General features: G+C 42.8%; 1 long non-coding RNA gene across 2 annotated transcripts; it reads left to right on the top strand.

The window, feature by feature from the left end:
• Positions 1 to 10,063: 10,063 nt before the first annotated feature.
• LOC118659869 lies at positions 10,064 to 25,688 on the top strand. Of its 2 annotated transcripts, none has more exons than XR_004968731.1 (3): positions 10,064 to 10,096; positions 16,263 to 16,345; positions 25,576 to 25,688. It is a non-coding gene; the product is annotated as an uncharacterized LOC118659869 (long non-coding RNA). The 2 variants fall into 2 exon arrangements; XR_004968732.1 differs by having other exon boundaries at positions 16,263 to 16,371.
• Positions 25,689 to 27,412: the final 1,724 nt, after the last annotated feature.

Genomic DNA, 27,412 nt, shown 5'->3' with positions numbered 1-27,412 from the left:
TCCCCCATTTCATATTTGCTTGTTCTGAATCCACAAGGTAAGAGAGAATAGGAAGGAAAAATAGGAAGAAGGATGACAAGCCTAAGGACGCTTCAAAAAACGGTATATGCCATAACTTCTGCAGGCAACCTGTTTCTTCATTCAACAATTAGTAAGCACCTACTGTGTGCTAGTGCTTTTCTCAGCAGAGGGATACAGCAGTAAGCAAAACAGTCAAGATCTCTTTTCTCATAAAATGTATGTGGGGGGGAAGAAACAATGAACGAGTAAACCTAAGTTTAACAAAATAATAAGGGCTATGAAAGAAATAAAACAGGACCTGGGATAGAGAGAGCAGGGTGGGCACCCTAGGATGGGTGAGCAGGACAGGCTTCCCTGCGGAGGCGACCTTTAAGCTAGACTTGACTAATGAGATGGATCCAGACCTGAGTATCCAGAGAAGAGTTTTTAGGTGGAAAGAACAACAAGCACAAGACACGATGCCTCTTGGTACCATTGGGCGCAGGGATGACTTTCTGAGTGCCTTCTAAGAGTTAGGTGGTATACTATTTTTAATATGAGTGATAAGGTCCCTGATGGTCAAGGCCTTTTATAATATGGCTATACATCTTACCTACCTAACCTAATTACCTCTTCTATAATTTAACAGTCCTTCCCTTTAATAGCACTGATGCCCTCCCCACATCCAATATTCATTCATGCCGCTGATTCTCATTTTGCTCTTCTCTCACCTGAAATATTTTCCCCCTCCTTTGTCCTTCAAGGCTTAGTTAAACTTTTATCTCCTACATTAAAAATGATCTTTCAGTTGGAGCTGTTTAGTACCTTGATGTGGTGGACGAATAGGCAGTTCTACTTAGTTGATAAAACCGTATGGAATTTAATTCACACACAGTGAGTACAAGTAAAACTGAGGAAATCTGAATAAAATCAGTGGATTATATCAATATGGCTATCCTGATTGTACCATTATACTATAGTTTTGCAAAATATAACTAGTAAGGAAAGTTGGTCAAACTGGACAGAGGATTTCTCTCTCATTTACTTCTTGCAACTGTATGTAAATCCACAGTTGTCTCATTTTTAAAAAGTGAATAACCAAAAATTGATACATTTATGGAAACAAAATTTAAAATTGTTTCTTAATTTGAAAAAATAAATGTTCAACTCGTTATGAACCCATCCGTCTATACACCTCCGGTCTACACGTTTCTAACTTGCTCATCATAATGAGCAAAATGCATCGTCTAAATAAAAACACGCCAGTCTTATACCTTATCCAAAAGGAGAGTGAGGTTCATCTGGAACAATGTCTTCTCAGTGAATATTTGTTAGAGCCTAATAACTTCTATTTCCTTCTCTTTTTTATGTTCACAAATTGCCCTTCAAGAACTCTGCCCAGGACTGGCATCAACGGTTTACAGAATCAACTTTCGTCCCCTTTTCACAAATTGGAACAGTGTGTACCATCTACAGTCTTCTGGCATCTCCCCCTGGCTCCATAGTCCCTGAAAAACTGCCAACAGTCTTCTCGTATATAAATTCTATTGATAGCCCAGCCAGGATTTGTCCAAGCTTGGAGACACAAGCTCATTCAATGCCTAGTGTTCTCTTACCATCTTCCTCCTGGTATTTGTATGACCCACACGCAGCTCCACTGAAGTGGGAGCAGGGAAGCTGGTGTTCTGAGCTGGAAGCCAGGAAGTCCTGGATGCAAACCCAGATTCTGTCATTCTCTAGCAGTCTGACCTTGGACTATGTTATCCAATTCTTTGAGCTTCAGTTTGCACATCTATAAAATTGGAATAATAACAGCTATGATTATTATTATTTGGTTGTCAGAGTGTAGTGAAGATTAAAGGAGATAATGTTTGTAAGAGTGCTGAGCAGAAATTGATAGTAACAACAAAGCAGATGAGATGAATAGATCTGGTTCCTCATAGATATGTGGATTTACAGAAGCTGGAAGGTACTGGAGAAGTTACTGGGTTCCACCCCCCACTCAGTGAGACCAGTACCCATGAAACAGTGCGTTCAGCATGCAACAGTTTTTTTCCGTCACAAGTTACCATCACAACTTCTGCTCCTGAGCAACATACCTGTACCTTCCATGCTCCATCAAAACCTTTGAAAGGTCTTTTCTCTGTGCCAGCTACCTTAAACCCTCTGTCCTGTTAAGTTTTACAACAACCCTAGAACACGAGCATTTCTATTCGCATTTTACAGCGGTGGAAACTGAGGCTCAGAGATATTAAGTAACATGTCCAAGGCTGGGATTTAGCCCAGCACTGTCTAGGAAGATCCTACTCTATTACAGCACCTTTAAAAAAAAAAGGATTGTGTTTATTTTTCTCAACCCTTGGCTCAGTCCCTTGTTTCTCTTTGAGGTGTATCCTTCAGCTATAGACATGAATTATGTTCCCTCAAAATTCACGTGTTGAAGCCCTAAACACCAGTACGACAGTATTTGGGGATTGGGCCTTTGGGAGTTAAGGTTAGATGAGGTCTTGATAGTGGGTGCCTCATGCTGGGATGTGTGCCCTTAAAAGAAGATGTACCAGAGAGCTAGCATGTGCACTCTCCTCTCTTTCTCTCCTGTGCCCACAAAGTGGTCATGTGAACACACAGTGAGATGACAGCCACCTACAGTAAAGCCAAGAAAAGAGGCCTCAGAATGAAACCCAACTTGTCGGCACCTTGATCTTGGACTTCTCAGCCTCCACAACTGTGAGAAATAATGTCTGTTGTTTGAGCCACCCAGTCTGTGGCATCTTGTTCTGGCAGTCTGAACAGACTAAGACTCTTTCTATCTATGCCCTCCGTTTCCCAGTGTGGCCTTTTCAACTCTGACCTCATTACTGAATTTGCTTTTCGACCTACTCAGCTGCCCACCTTCCCATTGTCCATTGTCTCCTCAGTGTTATGGTTGGATAGTTCTCTTCTTGTGCAGTGTCTCAGGCCAGGTAAGCAGACCTATGCTTTTTTCCTGAATGGTTTGACGTTTGCCTTCATAAAATCTGCCCGTTGTCGGGTACCGCATACTTTTAAAAGACATGGTTACTTCTTCCCAAGACCCCTAGTGCTTCAAATTGACCTACTAATCTCTGCTTTAGGGTCCAGGTTAGGCCCAGACTAACAGGGCCTCTTACTTCCTCTGTTTTCTAGGAGCTGCAGTTGTTGGCCAGGCAAATCAGCTAGATAGACAGCCCGTGAGCCTTCCTGCTCCTGTTGATGTCTCTCTTCCCTGACTCCTGTAGCATTTGTTGTTTGTTCTGCTGAATTCAGCCCTTGATTACAGGGCCTTTGCCCATTAGGCAAAGTGCTCAGGATCTATGGTTCTTTAAAGTCTAAAAGGGTGTTTGAGAGGTGAAAAAAAAATGGACTTAAAACAAACTTTACAAAATAAAAGTTAATGTTTGTATCTTTAAATGTTCATAAATTTAATATTATGGAAAGCAATTAACTTCAACTCAACTCTATTCTGAGGTGATAACATACAATTAATGTTTGATCTAGGTTTATTGTTTTCTATTTTTTTTGTTTTGTTTTGTTTTTAATAATTCTTTATTGTTGAAAGTATTACATATATCCCACTTTGTCCCCCCTCGACCCCTTCCAGTCCACCCTAGGTCCATTTTTTAATTGTGTGGGAGTAGAAGGGCATCTGAGAGTGAGAGTGCCCAGGATCTTCCAGAGTCTTCAGACAGCTTTGCTTGATTATGCATTATTTCATATTTTATTCTAATTTCCTATGTCACTTTAGTTGTGACAAGTGGTCAAATCCTTCAACCTACTGATGTATCTACTGTATGCTAAGTACTATGCTCAGTCCTCAAACCATTTAAGTCTAATATAAAAAAGATAAAATGATACACAAATGATAAAATGGGAAAAACCCCAGGCGTAAGGCATCCAAGGTCTAGTTGGTTAGAAGGGGCTCATCTTTCCCAACTCTCCTTTGCCTCCCTGGTTTCTTTCAGTTCTTTCAGGCCCTCATATTCACTGAGCTCCTTCCTTCCTACCTTGGGGCCTTTATAGATGCTGTTCCTTATAATGTTCTTCCTGCCATCTTATCCTGGCTCCCTAACTCCTATCCACTTATCAAACAGACATTTATCTGTTTAAATGTCCCTTCCTCAGAGACTTTCCTTGAGTACACCCTGCCCCCACCCTCCACTCTATCTAATTTAGGTCCCTCTGTTGTTCTTTCATAGCTTTCTAATGTTTTTCCATGTTTTGTCTCTGCAACACTTATCACTTGAAATTACTTTCTGTTTATTTTGTTTGTTTACTTATAGTCTATTTTGCCTCATTCAATTATACAGTTTAGGAGGGTACAAACCAGGTCTGTTTAGTTCACTGCTGTATATTCAGTATAAATCACATTAGTCTGGCAGACAGTAAGTATTCATTAAGTATCCTATATAATAAAAGGCTAATATGCAAATAGTCCGAACGGTGAAAAAACTGGAACAACCAAACAACCAGTTGTTATGACGTGTGCTGACCACCAGGGGGCATGTATGGAACATGGGAGGCATCAGATGGGGCAGGATGGTGGAGTGGGGACACCAGATCAAGGCGGGGTACCAGTCGCTGTCATTGGGACGAGCCTCTGGTGGTTACTGAAAATTCTTTGCTCCCGAGCACCACAGTCCTGCCCGGTGCTCACACCTGCTGCCAGCACTGGCTCCACTCGCACCCGCTGCCAGTGCTGGAGCTGCTGCTCAGACCCACTAGCCAGCGCCAGCCCTGCTTGCACCCACAGCCAGCGCCAGAGTCGCCGCTCGCACCCACTGCCAGTGTCCCGTGCCGGTCCCGATCGCTCAGCACCATCAGCAGGTGTGAGTGGTGGCTGCCGGCCCTGATTTCCCCTGAGGGCTTCTCCACCTTGCCCTGCCCCTGAGGGGTGATCAGGGCAGCAGCCACCGCTCGCACCTACTGACGTCACCAGCCCCGTTTGCACCTGCTGCTGGCACCTGCCCCTATCTCTCCTCACCGTCAGTGAGTGCAAGCAGAGCTGGCGCCCTCAGCATATGGGAGCAGCTGTGGTGGGAGCAGGGCTGCCGGCACACAGGGGACCAGGGCCCGTGGTGGGAGGGGCCAGTTGGGGGCACGGAGGATGGGCCGAGACCTGCCCCTGTACCCTGTGGTGGGTACCACAGCCTTGCGGCCCACAGTTTCTTTCAAGGTGCACGAATTCATGCACTGGGCCCCTAGTATGTTTAATAAATGAGAGAGGAAGGACACACTCTTAGAGCAAGTAAGTAGCAATGCCTAGATTTAAAAGGAAATAATAATACTCTCTATGATACTGGAATGGTGGATATATGGCATTATACATTTGTCCAAATCCATAAAATAACCACCAAGAGTGAACCCTAATATAAACTAAGGCTTTGGGGTGATAATGATGTGTCAATGTAGGTTCATCAGTTGTGACAAATACACCACTCTGATGGGAGATGTTGATAATGGGGGAGATTATGCATGTGTGAGAAATCTCTGTACCTTCCTCTCAATTTTGCTGTGAACCTCAAGCTACTCTAAAAAAGATGAAGTCTTCAAACAAAAACAAAAGGAAATCAGAAAAGAGACATGGATCTATAAGGAAGGGGTTGAGAGCATTTCAAGGAAGACGAGTGATAGGCAGGATTTGGTTAGATGGACAAGTGGGGCTGTGCTTTCTGAGTTGGGGGAGCAGCGTGAGGAGAAGCCAGGTGTAAAGATAGGTTTGCTGGTCTCAGAAAGTTGAAACACTGGCCTGGCTGTCTGATTATCACTTGGAAATGGTGGAAGACTAAATTAGATGGGTAGGTTCAGACCATAACGTAGAGGGCCTTGAAAACTGTTCTGATAGTAATGGGGAGCCATTGACAGTAGCTGGTGAGACATGATGAAAGCAATGGGAGATGAACTGCAGGGTAGATGGTGAACTGGGGAAAACAGAGATGAGTTTTAGGGAGACTGCTCTGCGAACCCTCACAGTCATCCACAGTTGAGATTCTAAGTGCTCTTCAAAAGCAGGATCCTATTTTTTATTCTCTTATGTCCATTACTACACCTTATTAAATTTGAAGTATTCGGGGTTTTAACCATAGCTGGCATAGGTGAGAAAGCATAGATAATCTGACATGGATTCACTAAATAATCCTTGTTCTTTTCCTGATATTTCCTTTTTTATTAAATTTATTGGGGTGACATTGGTTAATATGCTTGTATAGGTTGCAGGTGTGGGTTTCTATGTTACAAAATCTATGTATTGCACCATGTGCTCACCACCCAAAGTCAAATCTTCTCCTGTCACCATATATTAGGCCCCCCTTCTCCCCCACCCCCTTCCCTATGGCCACCACCACACTGCTGTTTGTATTCACGAGTTTCAGTTTTATATCCCACATATGAGTGAAATCATATGGGCCTTAGCTTTTTCTGTCTGACTTATTTCAGTTAGCATATGTTCTCAAGGTCCATCCATGTTGTTGCAAGTGGCGCTATTTCATCCTTTCTTATGGCTGAGTAGTATACCATTGTGTATATGTACCACATCTTTTTTACCCAGTCCTCTATTGCAGGACACTTTGGTTGTTTCCAGTACGACCACTATGGAAAGCAGTCTGGTGATTCCTCAAAAAATCAAGAATAGAGCTACCATACGACCCAGCAATCCCTCTCTGAACACCTCAAAATCCTGTATTCACAAAGATATATGCACCCCTCTGTTCATTAAATAATCTTAAATTGGAAAAATAATGTGAAAACATAGGTATACATTTTTTTCAAAACTCCAGAACAATTTGAGCCATGAATTTACTTTGCATTATTTATCATTGAGAATCTGAGGTAATTAGACCATGAATGTACATTTTTTTCTCTCTAAATCAAGACACAATTATTCAATCTCCATTGCAAGGATGGAAAATAGGGGCACAGAGGGAGAAAATTAGGACTGTGTTTTGGTCCCAAATATTGCTATCATTTTTCTCATGCTGCCCGATACAGCATCATCTGAGCATTAATCACTGTAGAGGCTCTCAGTGCTGCTGGGTGTACAGATGGCAAGATTTCATTCCTTTTATGGCTGAACAATTTTCCATTGCAAATCTATACCACCTTTTCTTTGTCCTATCATCCGTTGATGGACATATAGGTTGTTTCCATATCTGGGCTATTATAATGTTGCAGTGAAGATGGTACTTTTGAATTAGGGTTTGTTTTTCTTTGTATAAATACCTAGAAATGGAATTGCTGGATGATATGGTAGTTCTATTTTTAATTTTTTAGGACCCTCCATACTGGTGTCCATAGCTGCTGCACCAGTTTCTAACCCCACCAACAGTGCACAAGGGTTCCCTTTTCTTCACATCCTCTCCAACACTTATTACTGCTTCTCTTTATAAAAAAAAATGTTTTATTGATTTTTTTACAGAGAGGAAGGGAGAGGGGTAGAGAGAGAGTCAGAAACATCGATGAGAGAGAAACATCGATCAGCTGCCTCCTGCACACTCCCCACTGGGTATGTGCCCGCAACCAAGGTACATGCCCTTGCCCGGAATCGAACCTGGGACCCTTGAGTCCACAGGCTGAAGCTCCATCCACTGAGCCAAACCGGTTAGGGCACTGCTTGTCTTTCTTATGACAGCCATTTCTATAGGTGTGAGGTGATATCTCATTGTGGTTTTGATTTGCATTTCCCTGATGATTACTGATATCGAGCATTTTTTCAAGTACCTGTTGGCCATCAGTATGTCTTATTTAGAAAAATGTCTTCAGATCCTCTGCCCATTTTTAAATCAGATTGTTTGTTTTCTTGCTATTAAATTGTATGCATTCTTTATTATTTTGGATATTAACCCCCTATCAGATATATAATTTGCAAATATTTTCTCCCATTCAGTAGGTCGCCTTTTTATTTTATTGATAGTTCACTGTGTTTCTTAGTTTGATGTAGTCCCACTTGTGTATTTTAGCTTTTGTTGCCTTTGCTTTTGGTATCAAATTAAAAAAATCATTTCCAACATCTATGTCAAGGAGGTTTTTCCCATGTTTTCTTCTAGGGGTTTTATTGTTTCAGGTTTACATTCAAATCTTTACTTTATCTTGAATTAATTTTTGTATCTAATGTAAGATAGTGGTCCAGTTTTATTCTTTGCATGTGGCTGTCTAGTTTCCCCAACACCATTTATTAAAGACATTGTCTTTTCCTTGTGTATATTCTTGGCTCCTTTGTTGTATATTAATTGGCCATATATATATGGGTTTATTTCTGGGCTCTCTATTTTGTTCCATTAATCTATGTATCTGTTTTTATGCTGATACCATGCTATTTTTTATTATTGTAGCTCTATACAGAGTTTGAAATTAATTTTGTAAGATTTATGAGATGGTGGATATGTGAGAAATAATGTGAAAATGTAGGTATACATTTTTTTCAGAACTCCAGAACAAAAAATAAAATAGCTCTTAGATATATAAAAATACATTCAAGTTCACTCATATAAAAATACATTCAAGTTCACTCATAAAGTGAACTTCCCCATTTTTTTATTGTTCTTTGAACCTTTTCCTTATTGCTTTGTAGATAAATTAATTCTTTGTTCTGATAGAAGTTTCATATATTTTGTTTCTTTTCATTTTGGTGGGTTTTGCCAAACAGAATTTTACTTATTTATTATTGAGGTAAAATATAAATAAAAATTATCATTTTAACCATTTGTAAGTGTACAATTCAGTGATTAAGAACAGTCACTATATAGCCACCATCCCAGAGTTGATATCTACAGCTTTGTTTTTCAAGATTGCTTTGGGTACTTGAGGTCTTTTGTAGTGCCATACAAATTAATTTAATTTAAAAATGTGAAATAATTTTCTTGGTAATATTAGCAAGAAAGGTATTTAGACCAGCTGTTTAACATAGTAAATGTAATTATCACTACTCACATTTTACTGACGTATGAGATGTATATATCAATCCGGGTTCTCTGTAGTAAGCTACAGAAGCCAACTCTGGCTGATTTAAACACAAAGGGGATTTCTTTTTTAAATACCGTGAAGGTCATAGAGTTCTCCAGGGTATGAAAACTGGGCTTAGAGGCCACATTGCAGAACTGACATCCCTGATGAAATTTAGTTGTGATAGCCTTCCATGTGGAACCACCCAGTGGAAACAAAATGTCCTGGGTGATCTAAGCGCAATTTGGTGCCCTTGACATGATCTTGAGGGATAAAGGCATACTCTGCTATAAAAATGGAAAATTATGGCCTTAACGTCTAAATTAAGTGTACATGATAGATGATGGCCACTGTTTTTAATTTAATTCAAGTGCAAACATATTCACCATCTCATAAATCTTACAAAATTGAATTCACAGGACAATGTAAAAAATGCATATATCCTATCTATTGTATTACAGATACAGATCAGCATGCCCAATATTGAATAGCCATCTAATTTATTTGTGCATATTTAAGGCTCAAAAAGTTGCCCCGAAACTTTCACAGTCATTGAAGCTGCTATTAAGAATTTAAGAGAGGTCAGAATGGATTACTGGCCACAGTTCAGGTGCAAGGCAAAGAGCCATCTTGGCATCCTGACTGAGAAGTTAGCAATACAAAACAGCTCATTAATTCTTCCCCTGATCAGAGAAGAAAGCACCTTTGTCCCCTCTGCAGATGGTTGTTATGAATCACTAAGATGCCTTTACTTTGGCTGGTTTCAGAATTCGAGAGAGAAGGTGAGAAATAGATGGTCTTTAGATATCCATGTCTAGGTTCTGGCCATGCACTTCGGGGCTAACTTGCCAGTTTCGCAGGATATCCAGGAGAAATGTGGACATCATGTGTGGTTTGACTGTCATTTGCTGCTTGTGAAAGAGGAAATGCCCACTCATGTTTCCCATTCCACAATCCCACTACTTTTTTTTTTTTTACTTAAAACAGTAAACATTTATTATCTTACAAACTTTTTGTTGTTGTTAATCCTCACCAGAGCATATTTTTTCCTTTGCTTTTCAGAGAGAATGGAAAGAAGGAAGGGAGGGAAGGAGAGAGAGAGGGAGAAAGAGAAAAGGACATGGGGAGTGAACCTAAAATCCAGGTATGTACCCTTGATCAGGAATTGAACCCTTCACCCTTTGTTGTGCGGGTCTACACTCTAACCACTGAGAAACACAGGCCAGGACCATCTTACAAACTTTTTTTTTTTTTTATCTCAGCTAACCTAATAGGTTTGTAAGGTGGAATCTCAATGTGATTTGAATTGTATATCTCTTTATGAATGAACTTGAATGTATTTTTTATTTATCTAAGAACCATTTTATTTTTTGTGTGACTTCTTTGTTCATTTCCCCATTTTTCTATTGTGCTTTGGGCCTTTTCCTTATTGCTTTGTAGATAAATTCTTTGTTCTGATAGACATTTCAAATATTTTGTTTCTTTTCACTTTGGTGGGTTGTCCAAACAGAATTTTACTTATTTATTATGTTAAAATGGTTATCATTTTAACCATTTATAAGTGTACAATTCAGTGATTAAGAACAGTCACTATATTGTGCAACCATTGCCACTATCCATTTCTAGGACAGGAATCCCAAACAGAAACTCTGTACCCAGCTATACTAATAAAAGAGTAATATGCTAATTAGACCGGGAGACCTTCCGAAGACCTTCTGGACAAAGCCACGGTGACGGGGCCGAGGTAGAGGCAGTTAGGGGCAATCAGGCCGGCAGGGGAGAGCAGTTAGGGGGATCAGGCCAACAAGGGAGGGCAGTTGGGGGCGATCAGGCTGGCAGAGGGGTTAGGGGCAATCAGGCAGGCAGGCAGATGAGTGGTTAGGAGCCAGTGTTCTCAGATTGCAACTGGAGAGAATGCAGGCTGGGCTGAGGGAACCTTCCTCCCCACCCCCCCATGCACAAATTTTGTGCACCGGGCCACTAGTCTATCTATATATATAAAAGGCTAATACACTAAGTGTCCCACTGTCTGACTAGTCGCTGTAACGAGCACTGACCACCAGGGGAAGATGCTCAATGCAGGATCTGCCGAGCTGCAGTGACTTGGCAGCGGTGGTTCTCGGGTGATGCACCCTGAAACCAGAGAGGAGGGAGCCCCGATTCCTCGCACAGGGCTGCACGATTCCACCTTTAGCCGTGGGTTATGTTGTTGCTGGGGCACTGTGGTCCCTGAATCTGGTTTACTGTACACTTGTGTTTGTGTTCCACACCCTGTACGACAGCAACTTTGCAGAGTGTCTTCTTTCATTCTGGGAATCCTTGGGGGATGTTGGAGAGCCTGTTTTAGCCCCATCCCCACGGGCCAGGCCGAGGGACCCCACCTGCTGGAGGGACCCCACTCACTCTGCAGACACCTTTCGAGCCATGGTGACACCCCATGTGTGGCTGGCCAGGGAGGGACCGCAGGAGGTTGGCTGCAGGGCATGTCCGGCCCCTCTCGCCCAGTCCCACCCTGCCAGCCACCTTCTAATTAATTTCCTTTCAAAGTGCACGAATTTGTGTACTGGGTCACTACTTAAATAATAATTTTCCATTTCTCCCTCTCCCTATGTCCTGGTACCTTCCATTTCACTCTCTGTCTCCATGAATTTGACTCTCTAGGTATCTCATTCAAATGTAATCAGACAGCAGTTGCCCTTTGTCCCTGGCTTATTTCATTTAACACCGTGTCTTCAGGGTTCATCCATGTTGTAGCATGTGTCAGAATTTCCTTCCTTTTTAAAGCTGAATAATATTCCATTGTGCATATATATATATATATATGTATATATATATATTTACTGTACAAACACAAGTGTACAGTAAACCATATATATGTATATATATGCAACATTTTGTTTATCCATTCATCAGAATTTTATTTTAATGTGAAAAAGTCCATCTTTTTCTAAAAAAAATGGGTTTTGATAGGTCAAACTCAAAAAGAGTCTGGAGGCTTTGCTAGAAGTAAATGGTAGAGAGAGACTTATTCAAGATCTTAGTGTTTATAAACTGGAAACAGCTATGCAAAAACCAGGAAGTGTTCCTAAGAAAAGTTAAAAGTTCTTATAGCAAAAAGTACATTCTTGAGAATTATCAGTCCTGCATTCTTAGGATGGATTGGTCCAGAATGGTTATCAGTCAGATGTCAGGCAGTCAGGATGATGGATGTCAGGTGGATGTATACGTGAGTCCTTCAGGCAAAAATCAGGTGACTGGATATGTGTGTATTTGGGGGCAATTAGAGGGTTATCTGGATGTATATCCAGGCATTGACTCAGGATTGGAAAATTTTAAAAAGTTTAAGTTTCTAGGTGAGTTAGAACAGGAATGGAGTCTCTTCTCATGACTCAACCTTCATAATGTTCATACTTTTAGCAGCTTGGTTAAAGTGACTCCATTTTATATATTCGTATCTTTCCTCTTTCCTCAGATACTTAAACCAATTAAGGGTATAAAAAATTCTCTAGTTTCTTCCACTACATGTATAGTTTAACTTTTAAAAATTTTACATTCAAAGCTTTGATTCAGCTAAAATTTATTCTAGTTGAATGTGTGAGGTTTGCCTCCAACAAAAGAAGAAATACCCTTTGACGATTGGGTTCCCCAAGAGACAGATTCTGAGACAGAAATTTGAGAGCAAGAAGTTTGCTGAGGAATACTCTTAGGAGTCACACCTATACTGGAGTGAAGGAAACAAAATTGAATAGAGGGAGAAGTCGAAGTAAAATGCAGTCGCAACAAAGCTTCAGCCAATTCCATGAGTTCTTAACTGAACTGGTTTTTAGAGTTGTCTTAAATTGAGAGAAGAGGGCCAAGCATTTGTAGTCCTGCATAAATCTGTCCTTGGATACCATTGACCCTTGGAGTATCACTTCCCATTGTCTGAGAACAATTTCTTAGGAGGAATTTAGCCAGGAGTCTTAAGTAAACAGCACTCCCAGCAGCTGGGGGAATGAATCAGTGTCTTGTCCTGATATGATGGCAGATAAGCTAGCATATGATGTTAATTCTAAAAAATGTCTTTAGTTTTCAGTCAGATAGTCCCCTTTTCCGTTCTGTAATCATAGCGAACAGTTGTTTCAGATGCAATGTTGCTTTAGGCTCAGTTCAAAGGTTATTTTGCCTAGTTTTAACATTCCAAAGGTAAGATGCGCATGGGGTTTCCTCTGGGATGGCAGCTCCAACTCCACTGTGAAGTGGGTCTGTTTGTATTGTGTTTTACAACCCCAGCCCTCTGCTCACCCTCTATGAGCAACTTTGCTGTTCATGCCTTGGATGCTTTAGGACTTGTGAATAATAAACTTTCCTTTCCTTCAAAGTTTCCCGATTGTGAGTACTGAAAGGCAACTTGGAATCATAATAAGAATTGCAAGCGTTGTTCCAACATTGGTTTGGAAACAGGGGATACACCCGTGAGAAGCTTACCGGGCCCGGGGATTTCTAGCATTATTATTCACAGGCTGAGCCCTGCACAGAACACTCCTGAACAAGTCATTCCGTTGCTCTATCTGTTAAGTCTGGGAAAAGGCCAGTGGGTCCCATTGTTTTGCACTCACTATCTCATTTGCTATAAAGTGTATTTCTTTTTCCAGTGTGATCTTTTGTAGGATCCCCTGTGAGTGATTAAACTCTCTGTAAGCCCTTGGAAAATGGTGCTCTCCGGGGCCCTGTAAACAGGAAAGGCAAACTCAGAGCTGGACTATTTATTGATTTCAGTCAACATGACAAGGCGAATTATTGCCCCTTCTAGGGTGGAAGGAGTTCAATGAAGTCAACTTGCCACTAATTGGCTGTTGGGCCTCCCTCAAGGGATGGTGCCGTATTAGGGACATAGAGTTAGTCCCTATTGCCTGGCATTTTGGAAATTTGGTAGCAGCAGTAGCTGGAGCAGTCTTGGTGAATGGGAGCCCATTCTTTTGAGCCCTTGCATAGCCTCCATCCCAGCCACCATGGCTTTTCGTTGTGTGGCAACACTGAGGCACAACACAGAGGATGGCTGACGTCAACTGGCTGAGTCATTCTGTCTGCCCAGTGCTTGGTGTCTTCTGTGGCTCAGTCAAGGGTTCTGGCTGTGAAAACTGACGCAGATCTGGAAACTGAGCAAAGGATCGAGTTTTTATTGGGGCAGCTGCCCTTGATCATTTTGATCGAGTAGACTGAACAATGCTCTTATCGGTTGTCCACCTATATTGCCCACAAGGATGCTCTGTTCTTAACCATCTCCATAGCTTCCTGTGGGTCAGGCCCCTCCCCAACCTTGCCTCTCACTACAAATAATTGAACCCACTTTGCTTCTTTAATAGTTAAGCACTGCCACCTGACCTCTAATATTTCAGACTATTATCATCCTCATTATTATATCAAAGAGCCCAGTTCTGTAATGACATCTCTTACCATGAGCTCTGGACTATACAGGACAGCCACCAGTGCATTTATCAGTGAATCTGAGTCCCTCTCACTAGGTCCTTTCTAACTGCTTTGGTAAAGGGAGTGTTTTTTGAGCCCTCTCAGGGAAAATAGTCTTCTGGTGGGGTTTGCAGCCTCATATAATAAACCCATTTATGCACGCCCTCTTCTATGAAACATTTGCTTCTTTTTCCACCATCTGCAAAAGATGTCTGGCACTTACTCTTAACTGAGTGTGGACATCACGTTCTGTGAGTGTCTAATTTCCATCCTAGCGGTGTGTGCTGGGGTCCCAGCCAGAGCTTACGAATGCTGTAGTCCAGGAGAATGCTCCCATATCAATCAACAATTCCTTGGCCAAATTTATGTTTTACTTCCCCCTTGATTCCACACCCTCAGAATCTAAGCCTATACATGCTCTCTTAGCTCTGCTGGTAGAGTATTAGCCAGAAGCTGCGGCTCCTTCAGGGCCCAGTTCCTTTTCCTCCTTTAGCAGACCCAGTGCTTCCCTGACTGGGTTTGTTGCGACTTAATGGGTTGTGTTATTACTTACAGTGGATTATAATGGGTCTACTGCCAGGAAGGGAAATGATAGTAGCAGATCTGAGGGCAGCACATGTCTTGCAAGGCAGGGGCGTAGGCACTGTCCTCAAGTGACTGATGAGCACTGGCCGTTGACAGGGAGGAGTGGGCCCTTTCTGCAGGCCCTAGAGGCTTCTGGGGGATATGCAGATACAAAGTTTTCGTTGCATTAACCCAAACACCCATATCCCATTTATCAATGTCCCACTCTTTCCCCATTAGAGCTTAGATCTAGGTATAGCAGACCTGCCACTGGGGATTTAATCTTTTCTGGAGCTCTGCTACTTGATGCTTAAATCCAAATCTTCAGCTTTATCTACCCTCCAGCTATAAGAGATGAAATCCCATTGTAATCTGCCAAGACGGCCCTCTGGTTTTTATGTTTAGCCTTTAACTGCTGATTAATCACCCTCACCCAGCCTTTCCTTTTCTTTCTCCAGAACACTGCGTTCCCCCAGCAACAGCCATCTGATACCATTGTCCTCCTAATCACTAAGGCCCCCATACTGCTCACATACTGCCTCCATTTCCCAGGCCAGTGCATTCCCTCCCAAAGGTATGGCAGCAGTCTCATTGCTGCTGTGTGCCCGGCTTTGTCCATGCTCTACCAACCTCCCCCAGTGGGGTCCTTACTTCCAGTCAGCTAGTGGTGGCCCAGCTCTAGCATCTGGAGGCAGGTTTGGCAGTGGAGTTTACCAACAGAAGCCTTATTGGAGGATGCTCTTGGATCAACACGTATAGGAGTGTGAAGAAGCAGGATTGAGCAAGAGAAGTTTGGCTGTGATGCCGTCACAGTATCAGCCGCGGCAGGTTCCATGAGGGCCTCTGGAACAGAGAGGGCCCAGATAAATTGTCCTCAAACTGAGGGCGTTGACCAGTCATTGAGTGTAGGTAGTCCCTGGGAAGGGGACATAACTTTGGATAAAGTGGCTCACATCCACAGAGGGTAATCACAGGGGAAGGATTTCGCTGGCATCTAATGGTTAAGCACTGCCACCTGACCTCTAATATTTCAGGCTTATTATCATTCTCCTTATTATCAAATAACTTAATTCTATAGTGACAGCTCTCACCATGAGCTCTGGACTGGGTACTGTCAGCCATCTACCCTCCCAGCAGCTGAAGGAATCCAGACCTGGATCTGGGCAGCACACTACAGCATCCCCTGCAAACATTTTTAAAGCTGTTACAGTTATATTTTAATAGTAAAAGAAATCGAGTGACTGTTCTCAAAATGGCTCAGGAGGAAATGGTGACATCCTTTGTGTTCTTTTGTCCAGAGACTCAGTGGTTCTCCTGAGGCAGTTTCCCCATCTGAAGAAGGGCCGAGACCTCCCACAAAACAAACAGAAACTTGGAGCAGGTTGGTCAGTGGAACTGCTGATAGGGGTCAGTGAGTTCCTCATGACTCACCTCCCCTCAGCCTACCCAACCCAGACCAAAAATAGGTGTGTCAGGTGACGACTCCAGGCTGCGATTTAGCAGAACAAACAGGCAAACCTGTATAACCTGCACAAATAACTCGAGGCCTGTGTGCTTCTGCTTGGAGGCTTATGGACACACGGCACCCACGCTGAAAAGGAACATAAATCTGACACCCACGACCTTAAGAATCACTTATGTCTTCACCAACGCCTGGTGGAAATGTGGCCGGGGACATTTCCTCACACTTCCTAAAAAGTATTACACTTCCTAAATAGCCTGTTTGGACAGCTCTCTACTAGGTTTCTTCCTCCCAAGCTGCTGCTTTCCAAATCTTTCTTTTCCGCTGCTGGCAAAACTCCACCTCTGGATTTAGTCCTTCCTTCCCCAAGTATCTATGCAAATCGGTTTTATGTATGTAAATCAATTTAGTCTTTCTTTGCACCTGTCAGTTTTCCTGTCCTCATTGCTTATTACCCTCAACAGCATGAAAAGGGCAAACACAGACTCCTTGCTGGGAGTGCAGGGGGAATGTAAATTTTGACGCTGTCGTACTTGAATTGGTAAATACATTATACTATTTTAATGCTGTTTTTGATGGTGATATACCTCACCAGATGATAAGAACCCAATAATAAATTAAAATGTATAAATTATCCCTTCTTCGGAGCTGCCATCTTCATATTCTTATGACCACCTCTCCCGTTCTCAGTCTTCATTTTCCATGAGCTTGTTTTCCATGGTGTTTTGTCTGAAATAGACCTGGCCGTGTTCCACGTGTCCTTTCCAAGGATCCCTGTGGACCTGCCTGGGAAGGAAGCACACATGGGCATGAGGTGAACACTTGTGCACATACGTACAAACACATGTCTGCATATGGTTTTAGTTAGTTCATGGACCCCTGAAAAAGTCCCAGTTCATAACCACTCTCAGATCCTGAAATTCTGACCCTAAAATGTTAGCTAAAGTAATAATACACTTACATGTCCACAACAGGATGCAGAGTCCCTTTTTTTTTTATTGGCAAAGGAATAGTCCTTATAAATTACGGAAGGCATACATAGATTGTGAACTAGAGAAGCCAAATTTATTTGTTAGTCACTCATTCATTTAACAAACATTTGTTTGCCAAGTACTTACTGTAATACATTAACATAAAATCAATCTCTGAGTCAAAGCAGTTCATGGGGAGAATTGAGAGGAAATGACAGTAGTGTGCTGCAACAGAGGGAAGGAAGGGGTGAAGAGAGGATAGCAGTGGGGAGGGTGCCCGCTTCAGCCTGGGAGTAGGGTATGGCTGAGAATGGTTTCAGGAGCTTTTTGGAGAAGAAAACACATGAATTGTCTGTGAAGAAATTCTTAGAGTTTTCAGAAGGCAAGAGTGAAGGAAGGTGTTCCCTCCAGCAGGGATGGCATTTGCAAAGACTCAGAGGCAGGAGGAGCCTGGTGCAATGGAGAGCTGGTCCCTTGCTTGCCAGGGCTGGAGGAGTGGAGTGTGAATGCGGAGACTGTCACAGGAGAGAAGCAAGGGCTGGTTCACAGTGGGCCTGGAATGCTGGTCTGAGGAATTTACTCCTTATGCTCAATGGGACTTAGAGCCTCTGAAAGGTATTAAGCAGGGCATGGTATAATCAGATCTGTAGGTAGCCCAGTGAGGTGTACTGACACCCATGCATGGAGCTTGTTTCTGTCTCTCTCAGTTGCATTTAAAATTTGAAAATAATAAAGAATTGAGATTATAAATGACATGCTTTTAATAAACTAAAACAGGTACATTTTTATACCTTCATATAATAGAGCTCTGAGCCACTTGCTTTTAAATGTTATTTTGGAATTATCACCAGAGCTGCAGAAATCGCATGTACAACTTGCATCCCAGCTTATCTTTGTTCCTGCTTTTAGAGATGCTCCCGATATAACCTCTCATACCAGTGGAGATTGAAATACTGTGTTCACTTATAGTTTTGTATTTATTTCCACTTTCTTTATTTTTTTCCAATGATTATATTTTTATTTTTAAAAAGAGAGAAAATATAAATGAATAAAACATGCATAGAGCATCAATATCATTAAATGGATACTTTATTTATACATATATTTATAATATGCTTTTATGAATATAATAGCCCTTCCCCAAACAGTCTATGGTCTATCTGCTCTACTTTCCAGCTCAATTTGCATTAGAAATTAGATAAACTCGAGGGAGTAGGCAATGTATGTGAAAGTCATTGCTTATGATATACTGCAACATGAAAAAAAATTTCAATCCAGGCAATGCTGGGGTAGTGAAAAGAACACACATTTTGCTGACAGATCTGGGTTCAAATCCCAATTCTGTTAGTTACCAGACATATAACATAGGGCAAGATATATCACCTCTCTAAATCAGTTCCCTTTATGTAAAATGGAGCTAATAATTATTCCCTTGCAGGATTGCTGTGATAAGGGAAAGAACGTGTATTTAGTGCTGGTATAGGTGTTTAAAAATGGGTGGTCAATAGTAGAACAGTCACTGTGAAGGTGATGTGGACATGGACTCAGAAGCTGGGTTGCTGACCAAGATGAGATGTAGAAGATGGATAGTTCAGGATACCTAAACTAAGGCATTTGCAAAGAGGAGAAAGAATAACTTTTAGAAATACTTAAAACTTGATTATCACATTAAGATAGGCTCACTACTGGAACTAAAACAAATATCTGTGGTGTAATATATTAAACATATATTTCTGAAGTTGAGTCTTCTGAAAAGCAGATACCAGGATGAGATTAGACATGCAAGAGCTTTATTGGGGGAAATACCTGTGAAAGACAAGTAGGAAGATGCTAAGGGAGGTGAGGAGAGCTTTCAGACCACAGGACAGGTTTGACTCTTATGAAGGAGAGGAACAGGGAAGGAGGATTGGGTAGAAAGAGTCCTGGACTTCACTGTAATTCCCAGAAAAGTTCATCCACACCATTGGAGAACTTCTGAGTCAAAGTCATCTGCTGGAGGAGTGTCCAGTGTCTTACAGGAATGGGTTCTAATTTGTATGCGCTGCATGCTCCGTCATTGGGGGCAGCCCCTGGGAAGTGTAGCCAAGTGATATATCCAACTGGGGCACCCGTACATCGTGTTGCCTCCAGGAGGAGATCTGAAAGGCAACTTTGTGACCCCACATCCTCACTTCACAGTACAATGCAGATCAGTTCTGAGAGCTGCAGAGCTCCATTGAGTCATTCAGGGACCCAGGCTCCTTCCATCTATGGCTCTGCTCTGCTTTAGGTCCCTGAAGTGCTCCATCCAGTTGGCAGATGGGGAAAGAGTGCAGGTAATGTGTGAAAGGTTACTACTTCCATGGGTTTCACCTGAACTTGCTCATGTTACCTATGTTCAGATTACATTGACCAGGAGGTAGTCAGATGCCCCTAGCTAGTTGAAAAAGGACTGAAAATTATAGACCAACTGCACACCACAACGATATATATGAGGCATACGAGAGACAGAGCACTGTCCCCGGTTTCTGACTTGAGTTACTAGCTAGATGGTGGTGCCATTCACTGATACAAAAAATACAGGAGGATGCTGACTTCAGAGGAAGTAGAGCTACCTAGCAGCCAGCTAGACATTCAGGTCTGGAGTTCAAGGTTAGAGGTAATCCACATAGTGACTGAAGCCACGAGGTTGATGAAAGATAGTCTTAGCACCAGGAAAAAAAAGAGCTGAGAACATAACTCTGAAGAGCACCAAAATTTCAAGGGACTTGTGACTCAATATCTATTTTTTTAAAAAATATATTTTATTGATTTTTTACAGAGAGGGAGAGAGATAGAGAGTTAGAAACATCGATGAGAGAGAAACATCCATCAGCTGCCTTCTGCACACCTCCTACTGGGGATGTGCCCGCAACGAAGGTACATGCCCTTGACCGGAATCGAACCTGGGACCTTTCAGTCCGCAGGCCGACACTCTATCCACTGAGCCAAACCGGTTAGGGCTCAATATCTATTTCAGTCACCTTTCAGTAAGACTTCCTGTACTGCAAAGCTAAAAGGACATCTCCCAGACTCCTTATAGCTAGGGTTTCTGAGGATGTGATTTAGGTTCTGCATATTAGACCCACTCACATGAGACTCCAAACCTCAGAGCAGAGAAGGGGGGTGTTGAAGGGGGGGCAGGCTGGGCAGGCGGCAGCCACTGAGCTGGTGTGGAGGGCAGCAATGCTAGATGTCAGGATGGCAGCTGTAGGGCGGTTTCCCAGTGCAGCAAGCACTTCGCAATCATGGCAGAAGCAGCAACTCCCCTGGCAATTCACTCCTGAGAGTGGCTTAGTTGCTGGTAACTCCGCCCAGGGTCTGCTTCTTCAGGAATCCCCTGGATGCTATAACCCAGTCAATACCTGTACTTATGCCTTTCTGCTTACCCTCGCCAGGGTGGATTCTGCCTTTTGCATGACTGATATAGTCAGAGAAGCCTGAGCCTTTGAAAGAGGCTGAGAAGGAAAGGCCAAAGAAATAGCACTAGGACTAGGACAGGCTGCTGCCTTAACGTCAAGGGAGGGAGGGTTTCAATAAGTGGTCAGCAATTACAGTAAATGCTGCTGCAGAGGGGCCAAGATAGGTGCCAATGCAAAGTAAAGTAGCTCAGCCAGGAGGTCACGGTGACCTCAACAGGAGCAATTTCAGTGCAATGGTAGGGGAGGAAGCCAGGCTGCAGGGGGATCAGGACATTCTTCCGTTTCATCTGGACTCAGCTAATGAAGTAAGAGTCAGCTATTAGAGTCGGGTATAGGAATCCCCCGCTTTTCGAAAGCTTGTGTTTCGCCACGTGGCTTTTACAAAAGACTTACTTTAAAAAAAAAAAAAAAAAGACCTGTTTTTGCCAATCAAAAGAAATCTGAAGAGGCTTTTCACTGTTACGAAAAAAAAAAGTGCAAAGCCAAAATATAGCTGTTAGAGAGGCAGCGCGCACCCGAGCAGCGGGAGTGGCCGCTCCAGGCTCCTTCCGGGGAACCACACGCGGCATCCCAGCATCAAGCCACAGCGCTTTGCTCTGTGTCTGTGAGCATCTGTGTGTGTCTCAGTTCACATTGTGCATCTGTTAGCAAGATGTGCCCTGAGGCATCAGAGGAGCCTAAGAGAGCTTGTAAGGGTGTTATGCTTAGCGTAAAACTGGACAAAATTAGCCTGTTTGGTGTGATTTGGTAGGTTATTCTTTGGGTCTGGGAATGCTCAACATTTTTTCCATATAAATTAATAGTAGTTGCTTCTTCACTTTAGGCCATTTCAGCTTACTAAAGGTTTCATAGGACCATCTGCTTTAGGATAGCAAAACCTGTGTTATTAAGCGGTTTGAGAGGTACAAGGGAGATAGTCACATGCTTATTTCTGTGTCTGAAACTGCGGCCTGGTGGTTCAGTCCCTCCAGATGCAGGAATTTGTCTTCTGGCATCATTTATCCCATGGGCCTTTAGCCCTAACTCTGTTAGTTCCATAAAATAGTTCTCTGAACTTCCCATTTTAAAACAGGAAAAGCCCATTAGAGAATAGCCCACAGGTGTAGCCTGCCTTCAGCACAGGCAGAAGGGTGTCGGAGGTGAAGCCCAGGATTTGAACTTGGCCAGACCCAGGGCTTAATCCTGGTTTGCCACTTGGCTGTATGGCCTTTGGGAAGTTATTGAGACCTAGCTTCTCCTCTGTAAGATGGGGATGATACTCCCAAATCTCAGGAGCGGTTATCATGATTAATTGAGGTATGTAAGGCATTGCAATACACAGCGGCTGGCATGGAAAATACTCAGTAAATTATAGTTCATTTTATAAGTGCTCAAAAAATATCTTTTGGGAAATATGACTATCACTGCTTTCCTCACAGGGTTGCTGGCCAAATGAGATGATGTACAGGAAATCAAAATATAAGGCCTTTTATTAGAATAAAAATACACCAGGAGAAGGTCACCCCTACATCCAGAAATTGATGGATTTCCTTGACAACCAGATTGTGCTATGGAGTTGGTGGGGGGGGGGAGGGGGGACAAGAGAAAGAGGAGCTGGAGATTCATTTCAGTTGGTGCATAGTTTTGCCCAGGGCTGGCCCTTGTTCCTGTGATAGACATTCCACTGTAGAGAGGCAGTTGGAAAGCATATACCTGTTGGTAAAGATGGAAACTCTGTGTCTGTAGAGCTAGGTGAGTGGAAGGAGTAAAGAGAGCAGATCTATTTGCTTGAAATTAGGTAAAAGATTCATATATCCAGAGCTTCATTTTGGCTGGCTCCAATGCCCAACTTCCCTCCCCTCCCTTTTGGGTCTCAGCAGAAAGCACACACCAACTCTGTGCAAAGTAAGAATCCAAAATAGCTTACAGGGAGATAAACCACCTGTGTGTACAAACAGGAAGACCAGAAATCCCTGGAGGTAAGCAGTGAGTTCCGCTTCCCTACCTAACCCGGCCTGCCCTTGGCCCTGCCCCACAAAGAGGGGATTCAACTCCTTTCTCTCCAGTGCCCTTCCTTTGTTTCTCCTCAGTGGAACACATCCAAAGCGGGGCCTGCTGATGCCACCACCTCACCCCACCATTTACTTTATCCTTATTCCTATTAGAGATTAAACACAGCCAAGGGCGGGAGTTTTTCATTGTGGATTATTTTATTTCTTCACTTCACCATTGTTCTAATTAGTAGCCATCCATCTTCCCTGTTACCTCATGCTAGGATGTGAATAATTTAAAGCCAGGTTAGAGTTCAAGGTCAGGCTACCTTCTGCAGCTGGTGGCACTCCAAGCAGCCCTAGGATGTACTCTTCTGGCTGTTGTCAGGGACCTGTAGGGAGTGGGCAGAATGGGTATGTGGTCAGGGGTGGTGCAATCAGTTTTGTCACCTACTCAGCTGGGTCAGTGCTGGCTGAGTCAGTCCCACTGAGGGAAGGCCCAGGCCCTGACCCACAAGAACCTTAGTAAATCACTATTGATTGCTCATCTCTGAACATCACAGTCTAACATTTCCCAAGACAGACCTGTGATTACCATCGCTCAACCTAATAATCACCGCCCAAGCCCAGGTGTTCTGAATAAGTGGGGTATCAGCCTGTATTAGAAAAGAAAACGATAAGGAGCTATTTGCTCAGCAAAGATTCTGTAGAGGAGATCACAAGTACCCATTGCTCCACCCTCCTCCATCTTCTCACAGCACCCTACAAGCCCAAATTAGAATTATACTGTAGCTGTCCTTCCTGCAGGCTGTGCTCTGATTTTTATAAAAGACTAGAGGCCTGATGCACGAAATTCGTGCAAGGGTAGGCCTTCGAAGCCCCTGCAGCCTCGGCTGCCTCTTGGCTCTTAGAGCCCCAGCTGTATCTTGGCCCCATCCCCCGCCCACTGGTTGTTCCAGAAGGTCGTTCCACCATCCGGTCTAATTAGCTCATTATTATATAGGATAATTTAATTTTATTCTACTCAACCCATTGAGTTTATACAATTATCTTAGCATCTATTCTATGTCTTGGGACTATGGGGGTGAGGAGGCATGGATGAAATGTTGGGCCTGCCTGAAAAGTACATGCAGCTGAGTTAGAGAAAGAAACACCTTTACTGTTTCACAGTGACAACTGAGGGCTATAGATAAAAGTGCTTTTGATTTTTTTCCCCCCTTCACCGCAGATGCTCCAAAGATCACAACCCATCTTTTCCTCCCTCCCTCTTGCTTTGAGGGAGGAAAAAATTGAAATCTTATCTAAGGCTTATTCCTCCATGGGATTTGAGCCTCACAAGGGACTTCGCTTCATTCATCAACTTTTTCTTTCATTGTCAACCTCTTTGTACGTGCCCTAGAAATATGTTTAAATTAACCTATCTTTATATTTCTCTCTCTGTCTTCCTTTCCTCTTGGGATATAGTTTTTCTTCTTTCATTCATCCAATCCATGATTTACTTACTTGTTGAACAAATGCTTAGTAATAGGCACTATGCACAAGGCCTCTCCTAGGCTGGAGGCATAAAAACAGATAAGGTCCTTGCCTTTGAGGAGACCACTTTGTGCCTGAGGAGACACACTGAAGCAGGTATCTATTGCCACCACCTTTCCCTTTTCATTGTCAAGCTTCCTGGGAGAGTAACCACCTGCTCATTGCTCAGTCCCCGAGGCCCTCACAGCATTTCTGAAACAGCCATCATGACAGTCAGCTGGGACCTCCTGTTTCCAAATGGCCAGTCCTCATTTTAGCACTGACTCATCTCAGCGCTCTTGCCAGGTTAGACATCTTGCTGAACTCTTGTCACAACACAGTTCTTTGAAGCCAGAAAACTCCTGTTCCAGCTGCACTGCTTACTAGCTGTGTGGCCTGGGGGAGTCACGTATCCTCTCTGAGACTCAATTTACCCTGAGATTCTGTCAACTAGGGATTTAAAAAGTCTGTGTTTTGGGGCTATTGTGAGGATTAAATGAGATAATGTATGAAAAGTTCCTGTCACATGGTAGATGCTAAACAAATATTAGTCTTCTTTCCTGGATGACACTATGCATTTTTTTTCTTTTTTTAGTTCTTTGCTTTATGTCACTTAGAATTTTCGCTTGATCTTTGTCCTCCTTATCTCCCTGTTTAGTCACTGCTTAAGGGAAATTTGCTTTTGGGGAGTGCCCTCATCAAAATTCCAGGAAAAGTCCAAGATTTCTGACTGGAGAGTCTAGCCCTTCCCAACCTCCATCTCCATCCTCTGCCCACATTCTGAGTGGCTTTGATGGAACAGATCTGGGCATGGCATGTGACCCAAGCCTAGCCAATCAGAGTCCTGCATGCTCCTGGACATACAGTGACTGGTTCAGGAATGGGCAGGGACTCCTCTTAGAATCACTGAGACTCCAGGAAACTTCTACACAGGTTTCTGGGAGTGAGAATGAATGTATAAGTATGTAAGACCAGGTGCAAATGCAGCCATCCTACTATGATAAGGGAGACCCAGCCCATGAATGAAAGTAAGCTAGAGTAGGCAAAGCCAAAGGAACCTGATGGCATCATTTGGAATCTGCATTAAATCACATTCGAGAGTAGCATAACTTCTGGACTTCTTTGCTCACATGAGCCATTAGATCTCCTTTCTGCTTAAGCATTAATTCCTTTTTCGATTGAGTTTGCTGATAGTTGTAAACAAATAAATTTAAACAAGAGAGAAATAGGTTAACATTCACTCATTCATTCAACAGGTGCTTATTAAGCATCTTCTGTGTGCTGAGGACTATGCTAGGACCTGGACGTCCAACTGTGGGCTAGACCCCATGCCTACCATCAAGAAACTTGTCATCTAGAAGAGACAGGTAACTAGGTAATGACAATACAGTAACTTAGAACTACAGAAAGGGGTTATACAGCATGCTCTGGAAGCACAAAGGGAATACCTAAGTTATCTCATGGAGTCATGGGAGTCTTTCCAAGGGGCATAATCTGCATGGAGATTCAAAGGATACATAGTCATGCAATGATGGAGAGAGAGATGAAGTGTTTCATGCAGTGGAAAATGGTAAGCAAAGGCTCAGAGAAAACAGAGCGCAGGGAGTATAATAGAGTTCTAGGGAGAGGGTCTATAAGAGTGTAGAGAGCTCCTGGTCAGTGTGGCTCATTGGTTAAGCATCATCCCATGAACAGAAAGATTGCCAGTTCGATTCCCGATCAGGGCACATATCCAGATTGCCAGTTCAATCCCTGGTCAGGGTGTGTACCAGAGGCAATCAATCATGTTTCTTTCTCATATCCATGTTTCTCTCCCTCTCTCTCCCTGTTCCTTCCTCTCTTTCTAAAATCAAGAAAAACACATTTAAAAAAACAAAGAATGTAGAGAAGTAAGCAAGTGCTAAACCATGAAGGACCTTGCAAGCTTAAGGAGTATGAGTGGAAATATGAAAGACTTAGCAGGAGAATGTGTAACATGGTTTCCTGCTGCTACATACAAATGTACCCTCCATTCCCACACCAGTAAATGTCATCTACTTCTAGGTTGATGCTATCCAAATCTGTGCCCCAGGCCTCTATCCTTATCTTCAGATCCACAACTCCAGGTGGACATCCTATGGCAGTGATGGCGAACCTATGACACGCGAACTCATTTTTTTGGTTGATTTTTCTTTGTTAAATGGCATTTAAATATATAAAATAAATATCAAAAATATAAGTCTTTGTTTTACTGTGGTTGCAAATATCAAAAAATTTCTATATGTGACACGGCACCAGAGTTAAGTTAGGGTTTTTTAAAATGCTGACATGCCAAGCTCAAAAGGCTCACCATCACTGTCCTATGGGAACTTTAAATGAATCTCTTCAGATTCCTCCTTTCTCACTCATTCTGCTCGAGTTCCCAGATTTAGTGATAGTGTTGTCCTCTTTCCAGTCACTGGCTCTAAGCCCCGAGTCACCTTTCTCTTCCATTTCCTATACCAACTCAATGTTTGCCAAATTTCAGCAATTCTATTTTCATAATGTCTCTTTCACTTTCATGTGAACTGAAGGAGCTTATATTTTTAATTTCCCAGAAAACTTTCCCATCACCCTTCTTCTGGTAAATGAGTTGGGTATATGCAGGCCTGGCTATGTATGGTGTCTGTGGCAGACCGATACTAGGGTGGCCTCTCATGATCCCCATTTCCTGGTTCATGCATCTCTCTTTGAGGATGAGTGGGATCTTTGACCTATGAATTGCTTTTACCCAGTAGACTATGGCAAAGGTAAAGGGTTGTCATTCTGTGTTTATGTAAGACCTGTTTTGCTAGACTGCTCTAGAGATTCTTCTTGCTGGTTTGATGAAGTTAAATGTCCATGTTGGGGAAGCTCACATGGCAGGGAACTGTGGTAGACTCTAGAAATTGAGGGCAGCCAGCAATAAGTCAGGGACCTCAGTTCTAAAACAGCAAGAAAACAAATGCTACCAGGAAGAATGAGCTTAGAGACAGACTATGTCCCAGTTTAGCCTATGGATGAAAACCTAGAGCTGTCTGACCCCTCACTTGCAGCCTTAAAGAAAACCCTATTATGTTGTAACCAAACTCTTGA

Source organism: Myotis myotis, unplaced genomic scaffold, assembly GCF_014108235.1.
Source record: "Myotis myotis isolate mMyoMyo1 unplaced genomic scaffold, mMyoMyo1.p scaffold_m19_p_7, whole genome shotgun sequence".
NCBI lineage: Eukaryota > Metazoa > Chordata > Mammalia > Chiroptera > Vespertilionidae > Myotis > Myotis myotis.
This window is presented reverse-complemented; position numbering and strand designations above follow the sequence as displayed.